This window comes from Gorilla gorilla, chromosome 21 (assembly GCF_029281585.2).
Source record: "Gorilla gorilla gorilla isolate KB3781 chromosome 21, NHGRI_mGorGor1-v2.1_pri, whole genome shotgun sequence".
NCBI classification, from domain to species: Eukaryota; Metazoa; Chordata; class Mammalia; order Primates; family Hominidae; genus Gorilla; species Gorilla gorilla.
In genome coordinates, this window is record NC_073245.2 from 2878735 (window position 1) to 2893744 (window position 15010).

Sequence of the window (15010 nt, forward strand, 5' to 3'; positions counted from 1 at the left end):
ATATAAATATCTACACCGCCATCACTATAAACATGGAAATATCTACACCGAAATCTGTATACACATGGAAATATCTAAAACTCCATCTCTATAAACATGGAAATATCTACACTGCCATCCGTATGAACATGGAAATACCTGCACCGCCATCTCTATAAACGTGGAAATATCTACACCGCTATCTCTATGAAAATAGAAATATCTACACTGCTATCTTTAAAAACATGGAAATATCTATACTACTATCTGTATTAATATGGAAATATCTTCACCGCTATCTGTATAAACATAGAAATATATACAACGCTGTCTCTATAAACTTGGAAATAACTACACCACTATCTCTATAAACATGGAAATATCTAGACCGCCATCGCTATAAACATGGAAATATCTTCACAGCTATCTCTATAAACATGGAAATAACTTCACCGCCATCTGTATGAACACGGAAATACCTTCACGGCCATCTGTATGAAAATGGAAATATCTACAACGCTATCTGTATGAACATGGAAATATGTACACCGCTATCTGTATGAACATGGAAATTTCTACACCGCTATCTGTATGAACATGGAAATATCTACACCGCTACCTGTATGAACATGGAAATATCTACACCGCTATCTGTATATCAATGGACATATCTACACTATCTCTATAAACATGGAAATAACTACACTGCTATCTCTATAAACATGGAAATATCTACACCGCCATCTCTATGAACATGGAAATACCTTCACCGACATCTGTATGAATATGGAAATATCTACACCACCATCTGTATGAACATGGAAATATCTACACCGCCATCTGTATGAACATGGAAATATCTACACCGCTATCTGTATGAGCATGGAAATATCTACACGGCTTTCTGAACATGGAATTATCTACACCGCTATCTGTATGAAGATGGAAATATCTACACCGCTGTCTGTATGAACATGGAGATATCTACACCGCTATCTGAATTAACATGGAGATATCTACACCGCTATCTGTATGAACATGGAAATATCTACACCGCTATCTGTGTGAACATGGAAATATCTACATTGCTATCTGTATGAACATGGGAATATCTACATAGCTATCTGTATATACATGGAAAACTCTACACCGCTATCTCTATAAACATGGAAATAACTACACCGCCATCTCTATAAACATGTAAATATCTACAACGCTATCTGTGTAAACATGGAAAGGTCTACACCACTATCTGTGTAAACATGGAAATATCTACGCCGCTATCTCTATAAACATGGAAATATTTACACCGCCATCTGTATGAACATGGAAATATCTACACCGCCATCTCTATAAACGTGGAACTATCTACACCGCTATCTGTATGAACATGGAAATTTCAACACTGCTATCTTTATAAAACTGGAAATGTCTACACCGCAATCTCTATAAACATGGAAATATCTTCACCGCTATCTGTATAAACATGGAAATAACTTCACCGCCATCTCTATAAACATGGAAGTATCTACACCGCTGTCTGTATTAACATGTAAATATCTACACCGCCATCTCTATAAACATGGAAATATCTGCACCGTTATCTGTATGAATAAGAAAATATCTAGACCGCCATCTCTATAAACATGTAAATATCTACACCGCTATCTGTATAAACATGGAAATATCTACACCGCTATCTCTATAAACTTGGAAATATCTACAACACTATCTCTGTAAACATGGAAATATCTAGACAGCAATCTCTATAAACATAGAAATATCTACACCGCCATCTGTATAAACATGGAAATATCTATACCGCTAGCTGAATAAACATGGAAATATCTACACCGCTATCTCCATAAACATGGAAATATCTACACCGCTATCTCTATAAACTTGGAAATATCTACACTGCTATCTCCATAAACTTAGAAATCTGTACACCGCTATGTTTATCAACATGGAAATATCTACACCGGTATCTCTGTAAACATGGAAATATCTAAACCGCCCTCTGCATAAACACGAAAATATCTACACTGCCATCTGTATAAACATGGAAATATCTACATCACCATCTGTATGAACATGGAAATATCTACACCACCATCCGTATGAAAATGGAAATATCTACACCATCATCTCTATGAACATGGAAATATATTCACCGCTATCTCTATAAACATGGAAATATCTACATCGCTATCTGTATGAACATTGAAATATCTACACCGCTATCTGTATGAACATTGAAAGATCTACACCGCTATCTGTATGAACATTGAAATATCTACACCGCTATCTGTATGAACATGGAAATATCTCCACCGCAATCTGTTTGAACATGGAAATATCTACACAGCTATCTGTATATAAATGGAAATATCTACACTGCTATCTCAATAAAAATGGAAATAACCACACCGCTATCTCTATAGACATGGATATATCTACACCGCCATCTCTATGAACATGGAAATATCTACACCGCCATCTGTATGAACATAGAAATATCTACACCGCCATCTGAATGAACATGGAAATATCCACATCGCTATCTGTGTAAACATGGAAATATCTACACTGCTATCTTTATGAACTTGGAAATATCTACATTGCTATCTGTATAAAAATGGAAATATCTACACCGCTATCTCTATAAACATTGAAATATCTACACCACTATTTGTATAAACAAGGTAATATCTAGACCGCCATCTCTAAAAACATGGAAATATCTACACCGCTATCTGTATAAACATGGACATATCTACAAAGCTATCTGTATAAACTTGGAAATAACTACACCACTGCCTCTATAAACAAGGAAATATCTACACTGCCGTCTCTATAAACATGGAAATATCTACACCGCCATCTGTAGAAACAAGGAAATATCTATATCGCTATCTGTATAAACAAGAAATTATCTACAGCGCTATCTCTAAAACATGGAAATATCTACATGGCTATCTCTATAAACTTGGAAATCTCTACACCGCTATGTGTATCAACATGGAAATATCTACACCGCTATCTCTGTAAACATGGAAATATCTAAACCGCCCTCTGCATAAACACGAAAATATCTACACTGCCATCTGTATAAACATGGAAATACCTACACCGCCATCTGTATAAACATGGAAATATCTACACCGCCATCCGTATAAAAATGGAAATATCTACACCGTCATCTCTATGAACATGGAAATATCTACACGGCTATCTGTGTGAACATGGAAATATCTACACCGCTATCTGTGTGAACATGGAAATATCTACATTGCTATCTGTATGAACATGGGAATATCTACATAGCTATCTGTATATACATGGAAAACTCTACACCGCTATCTCTATAAACATGGAAATAACTACACTGCTATCTCTATAAAACTGGAAACATATAAACCGCCGTCTGTATGAACATGGACTTATCTACACCGCCATCTGAATTAAGATGCAAATATCCACAACACTATCTGTATAAGCATTGAAATATCTACACTGATATCTGTATAAAGATGGAAATACCTACACCACTATCTGTATAAACGTGGAAATATCTACACCGCCAACTCTATAAACATGTAAATATCTACAACGCTATCTGTGTAAACATGGAAAGGACTACACCACTATCTGTGTAAACATGGAAATATCTACGCCGCTTTCTGTATAAACATGGAAATATCTACACCGACATCTCTATAAACATGGAAATATTTACACCGCCATCTGTATGAACATGGAAACATCTACACCGCCATCTCTATAAATGTGGAACTGTCTACACCGCTATCTGTATGAACATGGAAATTTCAACACTGCTATCTGTATAAAATTGGAAATGTCTACACCGCAATCTCTATAAACATGGAATATCTTCACCGCTATCTGTATAAACATGGAAATAACTTCACCGCCATCTCTATAAACATGGAAATATCTACACCGCTGTCTGTATTAACATGTAAATATCTACACCGCCATCTCTATAAACATGGAAATATCTGCAACGCTATCTGTATGAATAAGAAAATATCTAGACCGCCATCTCTATAAACATGTAAATACCTACACCGCTATCTGTATAAACATGGAAATATCTACACCGCCATCTGTATGAACATGTAAATATCTACACCGCCATCTGTATGAACATGGAAATATCTACACCGCTAACTGTATGAAGATGGAAATATCTACCCCGCTATCTGTATGAACATGGAAATATCTACACCGCTATCTGTAAAACATGGAAATATCTACACCGCTATCTGTATGAACATGGAAATATCTACACCGCTATCTATATGAACATGGAAATATCTACACCGCTATCTGTATGAACATGCAAATATCTACACAGCTATCTGTATATCAATGGAAATATCTACATCGCTATCTGTATAAACATGGAAATATCTACATTGCTATCTGTATAAACATGAAAATATCTACACCGCCATCTCTATGAACATGGAAATATCTACACCGCCATTTGTATGAACATGGAAATATCTACACCGCCATCTGTATGAACATGGAAATATCTACACCGCCATTTGTATGAACATGGAAATATCAACACCGCCATCTGTATGAACATGTAAATATCTTCACCGCCATCTGTATGAACATGGATATATCTACACCAGCATCTGGATGAAAATGGAAATATCTACACCGCTATCTGCATGAACATGAAAATATCTACACCGCTAACTGAATGAACATGGAAATATCTACACCGCTATCTGCGTGAACATGGAAATATCTACACCGCTGTCTGTATGATCATGGAAATATCTACACCGTTATCTGTATGAACATGGAAATATCTACACCGCTATGTGTATGAACATGGAAATATCTACACCGCTATCTGTATGAACATGGAAATATCTCCACCGCTATCTGTATGAACATGGAAATATCTACAGAGCTACCTGTATATAAATGGAAATATCTACACTGCTATCTCAATAAAAATGGAAATAACCACACCGCTATCTCTATAGACATGGATATATCTACACCGCCATCTCTATGAACATGGAAATATCTACACCGCCATCTGTATGAACATAGAAATATCTACACCGCCATCTGAATGAACATGGAAATATCCACATCGCTATCTGTGTAAATATGGAAATATCTACACTGCTATCTTTATGAACATGGAAATATCTACATTGCTATCTGTATAAAAATGGAAATATCTACACCGCTATCTCTATAAACATTGAAATATCTACACCACTATCTGTATAAACAAGGTAATATCTAGACCGCCATCTCTAAAAACATGGAAATATCTACACCGCTATCTGTATAAACATGGACATATCTACAAAGCTATCTGTATAAACTTGGAAATAACTACACCACTACCTCTATAAACAAGGAAATATCTACACTGCCGTCTCTATAAACATGGAAATATCTACACCGCCATCTGTAGAAACAAGGAAATATCTATACCGCTATCTGTATAAACAAGAAATTATCTACAGCGCTATCTCTAAAACATGGAAATATCTACATGGCTATCTCTATAAACTTGGAAATCTCTACACCGCTATGTGTATCAACATGGAAATATCTACACCGCTATCTCTGTAAACATGGAAATATCTAAACCGCCCTCTGCATAAACACGAAAATATCTACACTGCCATCTGTATAAACATGGAAATATCTGCACCGCCATCTGTATAAACATGGAAATATCTACACCGCCATCCGTATGAAAATGGAAATATCTACACCGTCATCTCTATGAACATGGAAATATCTACACGGCTATCTGTGTGAACATGGAAATATCTACACCGCTATCTGTGTGAACATGGAAATATCTACATTGCTATCTGTATGAACATGGGAATATCTACATAGCTATCTGTATATACATGGAAAACTCTACACCGCTATCTCTATAAACATGGAAATAACTACACTGCTATCTCTATAAAACTGGAAACATATAAACCGCCGTCTGTATGAACATGGACTTATCTACACCGCCATCTGAATTAAGATGCAAATATCCACAACACTATCTGTATAAGCATTGAAATATCTACACTGATATCTGTATAAAGATGGAAATACCTACACCACTATCTTTATAAACGTGGAAATATCTACACCACCATCTCTATAAACATGTAAATATCTACAACGCTATCTGTGTAAACATGGAAAGGACTAAACCACTATCTGTGTAAACATGGAAATATCTACGCCGCTTTCTGTATAAACATGGAAATATCTACACCGCCATCTCTATAAACATGGAAATTTTTACACCGCCATCTGTATGAACATGGAAACATCTACACCGCCATCTCTATAAATGTGGAACTGTCTACACCGCTATCTGTATGAACATGGAAATTTCAACACTGCTATCTGTATAAAATTGGAAATGTCTACACCGCAATCTCTATAAACATGGAATATCTTCACCGCTATCTGTATAAACATGGAAATAACTTCACCGCCATCTCTATAAACATGGAAATATCTACACAGCAGTCTGTATTAACATGTAAATATCTACACCGCCATCTCTATAAACATGGAAATATCTGCAACGCTATCTGTATGAATAAGAAAATATCTAGACCGCCATCTCTATAAACATGTAAATACCTACACCGCTATCTGTATAAACATGGAAATATCTACACCGCCATCTGTATGAACATGTAAATATCTACACCGCCATCTGTATGAACATGGAAATATCTACACTGCTAACTGTATGAAGATGGAAATATCTACCCCGCTATCTGTATGAACATGGAAATATCTACACCGCTATCTGTAAAACATGGAAATATCTACACCGCTATCTGTATGAACATGGAAATATCTACACCGCTATCTATATGAACATGGAAATATCTACACCGCTATCTGTATGAACATGCAAATATCTACACAGCTATCTGTATATCAATGGAAATATCTACACCGCTATCTGTATAAACATGGAAATATCTACATTGCTATCTGTATAAACATGAAAATATCTACACCGCCATCTCTATGAACATGGAAATATCTACACCGCCATTTGTATGAACATGGAAATATCTACACCGCCATCTCTATGAACATGGAAATATCTACACCGCCATTTGTATGAACATGGAAATATCTACACCGCCATCTGTATGAACATGGAAATATCTTCACCGCCATCTGTATGAACATGGATATATCTACACCAGCATCAGGATGAACATGGAAATATCTACACCTCTATCTGCATGAACATGGAAATATCTACACCGCTAACTGTATGAACATGGAAATATCTACACCGCTATCTGTGTGAACATGGAAATATCTACACCGCTGACTGTATGATCATGGAAATATCTACACCGTTATCTGTATGAACATGGAAATATCTACACCGCTATGTGTATGAACATGGAAATATCTACACCGCTATCTGTATGAACATGGAAATATCTACACCGCTATCTGTATGAACATGCAAATATCTACACAGCTATCTGTATATCAAGCGAAATATCTACACTGCTATCTCTATAAACATGGAAATAACTACACTGCTATCTGTATAAACATGGAAATATCTACACCGCCATCTCTATGAACATAGAAATATCTACACCGCCATTTGTATGAACATGGAAATATCTACACCGCCATCTCTATGAACATGGAAATGTCTACACCGCTATCTGTGTAAACATGGAAATATCTACACCGCCATCTGTGTAAACATGGAAATATCTACACGGCCATCTCTATAAACATGGAAATATCTACACCGCTATCTGTATGAACATGCAAATATCTACACAGCTATCTGTATATCAATGGAAATATCTACGTTGCTATCTCTATAAACATGGAAATAATTACACTGCTATCTGTATGAATATGGAAATATCTACACCGACACCTGTATGAACATGGAAATATCTACACTGCCATCCGTACGAACATGGAAATATCTACACGGCCATCTGTATGAACATGTAAATATCTACACCAGCGTCTGGATGAACATGGAAATATCTACACGGCTATCTGCATTTACATGGAAATATCTACACAGCTATCTGCATATACATGGAAATATCTACACAGATTTCTCTATAAATATGGAAATAACTACAGCGCTATCTATATAAACTTCGAAATATCTACACCGCCATCAGTATGAACATGGAAATAACTACACCGCCATCTGTATTAAGATGCAAATATCCACACCGCTATCTGTAGAAACATGGAAATATCTACAACGATATCTGTATAAACATGGAAATATCTACACTAGTATCTGTATAAACATGGAAATATCTACACAGCTATCTGCATACACATGGAAATATCTACACAGCTTTCTATATAAGCATGGGAATAACTACACCGCCATCTCCATAAACTTGGAAATATCTACACCGCCATCTGTAGGAACATGGAAAAATCTATACCGCCATCTGTTGGAACATGGAAATATCTACACCGCCATCTGTATTAAGATGGAAATATCTGAAGTGCTATCTGTATAAACATGGAAATATCTACACCGATATCTGAATAAACATGAAGATATCCACACCGCTATCTGTATAAACATGGAAATATCCACACCGCTATCTCTATAAACATGGAAATATCCACACCGCTATCTGTATAAACATGGAAATATCAGCACCACTATCTGTATAAACATGGAAATATCTACACTGCTCTCTGTATAATCCATGAAATATCCACACCGCTATCTGTGTAAACATGGAAATAACTTCACCGCTATCTGTATAAACATGGAAATAACTACACCACTATCTCTTTAAACATGTAAATATCTACAACGCTATCTGTTTCAACATGGAAAAGTCTACACCACTATCTGTGTAAACATGGAAATATCTACACCGCTTTCTGTATAAACATGGAAATATCTACACCGTCTTCTCTATATACATGGAAATATCTACACCGCCATCAGTATAAACATGGAAATATCTACACCGCTATCTGAATGAACATGGAAATATCTACACCACTACCTGTATGAACAAGGAAATATCCACTCTGCTGTCTGTATGAACATGGAAATATCTACATCGCTGTCTGTAAGAACATGGAAATATCTGCATAACTATATGTATATACATGGAAAACTCTACACCGCTATCTCTATAAACATGGAAATAACTACACCGCTATCTCTACAAAACTGGAAATATATAGAGCGCCATTTGTATGAACATGGAAATACCTTCAGCGCCATCAGTATAAACATGGAAATATCTACACCGCCATCTGTATCAAGATGCAAATATCCACACCGCTGTCTGTAGAAACATGGAAATACATTCACCGATTTCTGTATAAACATGGAAATATCTACACCACTATCTGTATAAACATGGAAATATCTACACAGCTATCTGCATATACATGGAAATTTCTACACAGCTTTCTCTATAAACGTGGAAAAAACTACACCGCTATCTCTATAAACATGGAAATATCTTCACCGCTGTCTGTATAAACCTGTAAATAACTACACCGCTATCTCTATAAACATGTAAATATTTACAATGATATCTGTGTAAACATGGAAATGTCTACACCGCTATCTGTGGAAAGATGGAAATGTCTACACCGTTATCAGTGTAAACATGGAAATATCTACACAGCTAACTGCATACACATGGAAATATCTAAACAGCTTTCTCTATAAACAAGGAAATAACTACACCGCTATCTCTATTGACACGGAAATATCTACACCGCTATGTGTATCAGCATGGAAATATCTACAACGCTATCTGTGTAAACACGGAAATATCTACCCCGCCATTTCTACAAAGGTGAAGATATCTATACCGCTATCTGTATGAACATGGAAAAAATCACACTGCTATCTGTATATACATGCAAATATCTACACCGCTATCTCTATAAACATGGAAATAACTACACCGCTATCTCTATAAACATGGAAATAACTAAAGCGCCATCTCTATGAACATGCAAATAACTACACCACCATTTGTATGAACATGGAAATATCCACACCGCCATCTGTATGAACATGGAATTATCTTCACCGCTATCTGTATGAACATGGAAATATCTACACAGTTAACTGCATGTAGATCGAAATATCTACACAGCTTTCTCTATAAACAAGGAAATAACTACACCGCTATCTCTAAAAACATGGAAATGTCTACACCGCTATCTGTGTAAACATGGAAATATCTACACCGCCATCTGTGTAAACATGGAAATATCTACACGGCCATCTCTATAAACATGGAAATATCTACACCGCTATCTGTATGAACATGCAAATATCTACACAGCTATCTGTATATCAATGGAAATATCTACGTTGCTATCTCTATAAACATGGAAATAATTACACTGCTATCTGTATGAATATGGAAATATCTACACCGACACCTGTATGAACATGGAAATATCTACACTGCCATCCGTACGAACATGGAAATATCTACACGGCCATCTGTATGAACATGTAAATATCTACACCAGCGTCTGGATGAACATGGAAATATCTACACGGCTATCTGCATTTACATGGAAATATCTACACAGCTATCTGCATATACATGGAAATATCTACACAGATTTCTCTATAAATATGGAAATAACTACAGCGCTATCTATATAAACTTCGAAATATCTACACCGCCATCAGTATGAACATGGAAATAACTACACCGCCATCTGTATTAAGATGCAAATATCCACACCGCTATCTGTAGAAACATGGAAATATCTACAACGATATCTGTATAAACATGGAAATATCTACACTAGTATCTGTATAAACATGGAAATATCTACACAGCTATCTGCATACACATGGAAATATCTACACAGCTTTCTATATAAGCATGGGAATAACTACACCGCCATCTCCATAAACTTGGAAATATCTACACCGCCATCTGTAGGAACATGGAAAAATCTATACCGCCATCTGTTGGAACATGGAAATATCTACACCGCCATCTGTATTAAGATGGAAATATCTGAAGTGCTATCTGTATAAACATGGAAATATCTACACCGATATCTGAATAAACATGAAGATATCCACACCGCTATCTGTATAAACATGGAAATATCCACACCGCTATCTCTATAAACATGGAAATATCCACACCGCTATCTGTATAAACATGGAAATATCAGCACCACTATCTGTATAAACATGGAAATATCTACACTGCTCTCTGTATAATCCATGAAATATCCACACCGCTATCTGTGTAAACATGGAAATAACTTCACCGCTATCTGTATAAACATGGAAATAACTACACCACTATCTCTTTAAACATGTAAATATCTACAACGCTATCTGTTTCAACATGGAAAAGTCTACACCACTATCTGTGTAAACATGGAAATATCTACACCGCTTTCTGTATAAACATGGAAATATCTACACCGTCTTCTCTATATACATGGAAATATCTACACCGCCATCAGTATAAACATGGAAATATCTACACCGCTATCTGAATGAACATGGAAATATCTACACCACTACCTGTATGAACAAGGAAATATCCACTCTGCTGTCTGTATGAACATGGAAATATCTACATCGCTGTCTGTAAGAACATGGAAATATCTGCATAACTATATGTATATACATGGAAAACTCTACACCGCTATCTCTATAAACATGGAAATAACTACACCGCTATCTCTACAAAACTGGAAATATATAGAGCGCCATTTGTATGAACATGGAAATACCTTCAGCGCCATCAGTATAAACATGGAAATATCTACACCGCCATCTGTATCAAGATGCAAATATCCACACCGCTGTCTGTAGAAACATGGAAATACATTCACCGATTTCTGTATAAACATGGAAATATCTACACCACTATCTGTATAAACATGGAAATATCTACACAGCTATCTGCATATACATGGAAATTTCTACACAGCTTTCTCTATAAACGTGGAAAAAACTACACCGCTATCTCTATAAACATGGAAATATCTTCACCGCTGTCTGTATAAACCTGTAAATAACTACACCGCTATCTCTATAAACATGTAAATATTTACAATGATATCTGTGTAAACATGGAAATGTCTACACCGCTATCTGTGGAAAGATGGAAATGTCTACACCGTTATCAGTGTAAACATGGAAATATCTACACAGCTAACTGCATACACATGGAAATATCTAAACAGCTTTCTCTATAAACAAGGAAATAACTACACCGCTATCTCTATTGACACGGAAATATCTACACCGCTATGTGTATCAGCATGGAAATATCTACAACGCTATCTGTGTAAACACGGAAATATCTACCCCGCCATTTCTACAAAGGTGAAGATATCTATACCGCTATCTGTATGAACATGGAAAAAATCACACTGCTATCTGTATATACATGCAAATATCTACACCGCTATCTCTATAAACATGGAAATAACTACACCGCTATCTCTATAAACATGGAAATAACTAAAGCGCCATCTCTATGAACATGCAAATAACTACACCACCATTTGTATGAACATGGAAATATCCACACCGCCATCTGTATGAACATGGAATTATCTTCACCGCTATCTGTATGAACATGGAAATATCTACACAGTTAACTGCATGTAGATCGAAATATCTACACAGCTTTCTCTATAAACAAGGAAATAACTACACCGCTATCTCTAAAAACATGGAAATATCTACACCACTATGTGTATAAACATGGAAATATCTACACCGCTATCTGTGTAAACATGGAAATGTCTACACCACTATCTGTGTAAACATGGAAATATCTACGCCGCTTTCTGTATAAACATGGAAATATCTACACCGACATCTCTATAAACATGGAAATATTTACACCGCCATCTGTATGAACATGGAAACATCTACACCGCCATCTCTATAAATGTGGAACTGTCTACACCGCTATCTGTATGAACATGGAAATTTCAACACTGCTATCTGTATAAAATTGGAAATGTCTACACCGCAATCTCTATAAACATGGAATATCTTCACCGCTATCTGTATAAACATGGAAATAACTTCACCGCCATCTCTATAAACATGGAAATATCTACACCGCTGTCTGTATTAACATGTAAATATCTACACCGCCATCTCTATAAACATGGAAATATCTGCAACGCTATCTGTATGAATAAGAAAATATCTAGACCGCCATCTCTATAAACATGTAAATACCTACACCGCTATCTGTATAAACATGGAAATATCTACACCGCCATCTGTATGAACATGTAAATATCTACACCGCCATCTGTATGAACATGGAAATATCTACACCGCTAACTGTATGAAGATGGAAATATCTACCCCGCTATCTGTATGAACATGGAAATATCTACACCGCTATCTGTAAAACATGGAAATATCTACACCGCTATCTGTATGAACATGGAAATATCTACACCGCTATCTATATGAACATGGAAATATCTACACCGCTATCTGTATGAACATGCAAATATCTACACAGCTATCTGTATATCAATGGAAATATCTACATCGCTATCTGTATAAACATGGAAATATCTACATTGCTATCTGTATAAACATGAAAATATCTACACCGCCATCTCTATGAACATGGAAATATCTACACCGCCATTTGTATGAACATGGAAATATCTACACCGCCATCTGTATGAACATGGAAATATCTACACCGCCATTTGTATGAACATGGAAATATCAACACCGCCATCTGTATGAACATGTAAATATCTTCACCGCCATCTGTATGAACATGGATATATCTACACCAGCATCTGGATGAAAATGGAAATATCTACACCGCTATCTGCATGAACATGAAAATATCTACACCGCTAACTGAATGAACATGGAAATATCTACACCGCTATCTGCGTGAACATGGAAATATCTACACCGCTGTCTGTATGATCATGGAAATATCTACACCGTTATCTGTATGAACATGGAAATATCTACACCGCTATGTGTATGAACATGGAAATATCTACACCGCTATCTGTATGAACATGGAAATATCTCCACCGCTATCTGTATGAACATGGAAATATCTACAGAGCTACCTGTATATAAATGGAAATATCTACACTGCTATCTCAATAAAAATGGAAATAACCACACCGCTATCTCTATAGACATGGATATATCTACACCGCCATCTCTATGAACATGGAAATATCTACACCGCCATCTGTATGAACATAGAAATATCTACACCGCCATCTGAATGAACATGGAAATATCCACATCGCTATCTGTGTAAATATGGAAATATCTACACTGCTATCTTTATGAACATGGAAATATCTACATTGCTATCTGTATAAAAATGGAAATATCTACACCGCTATCTCTATAAACATTGAAATATCTACACCACTATCTGTATAAACAAGGTAATATCTAGACCGCCATCTCTAAAAACATGGAAATATCTACACCGCTATCTGTATAAACATGGACATATCTACAAAGCTATCTGTATAAACTTGGAAATAACTACACCACTACCTCTATAAACAAGGAAATATCTACACTGCCGTCTCTATAAACATGGAAATATCTACACCGCCATCTGTAGAAACAAGGAAATATCTATACCGCTATCTGTATAAACAAGAAATTATCTACAGCGCTATCTCTAAAACATGGAAATATCTACATGGCTATCTCTATAAACTTGGAAATCTCTACACCGCTATGTGTATCAACATGGAAATATCTACACCGCTATCTCTGTAAACATGGAAATATCTAAACCGCCCTCTGCATAAACACGAAAATATCTACACTGCCATCTGTATAAACATGGAAATATCTGCACCGCCATCTGTATAAACATGGAAATATCTACACCGCCATCCGTATGAAAATGGAAATATCTACACCGTCATCTCTATGAACATGGAAATATCTACACGG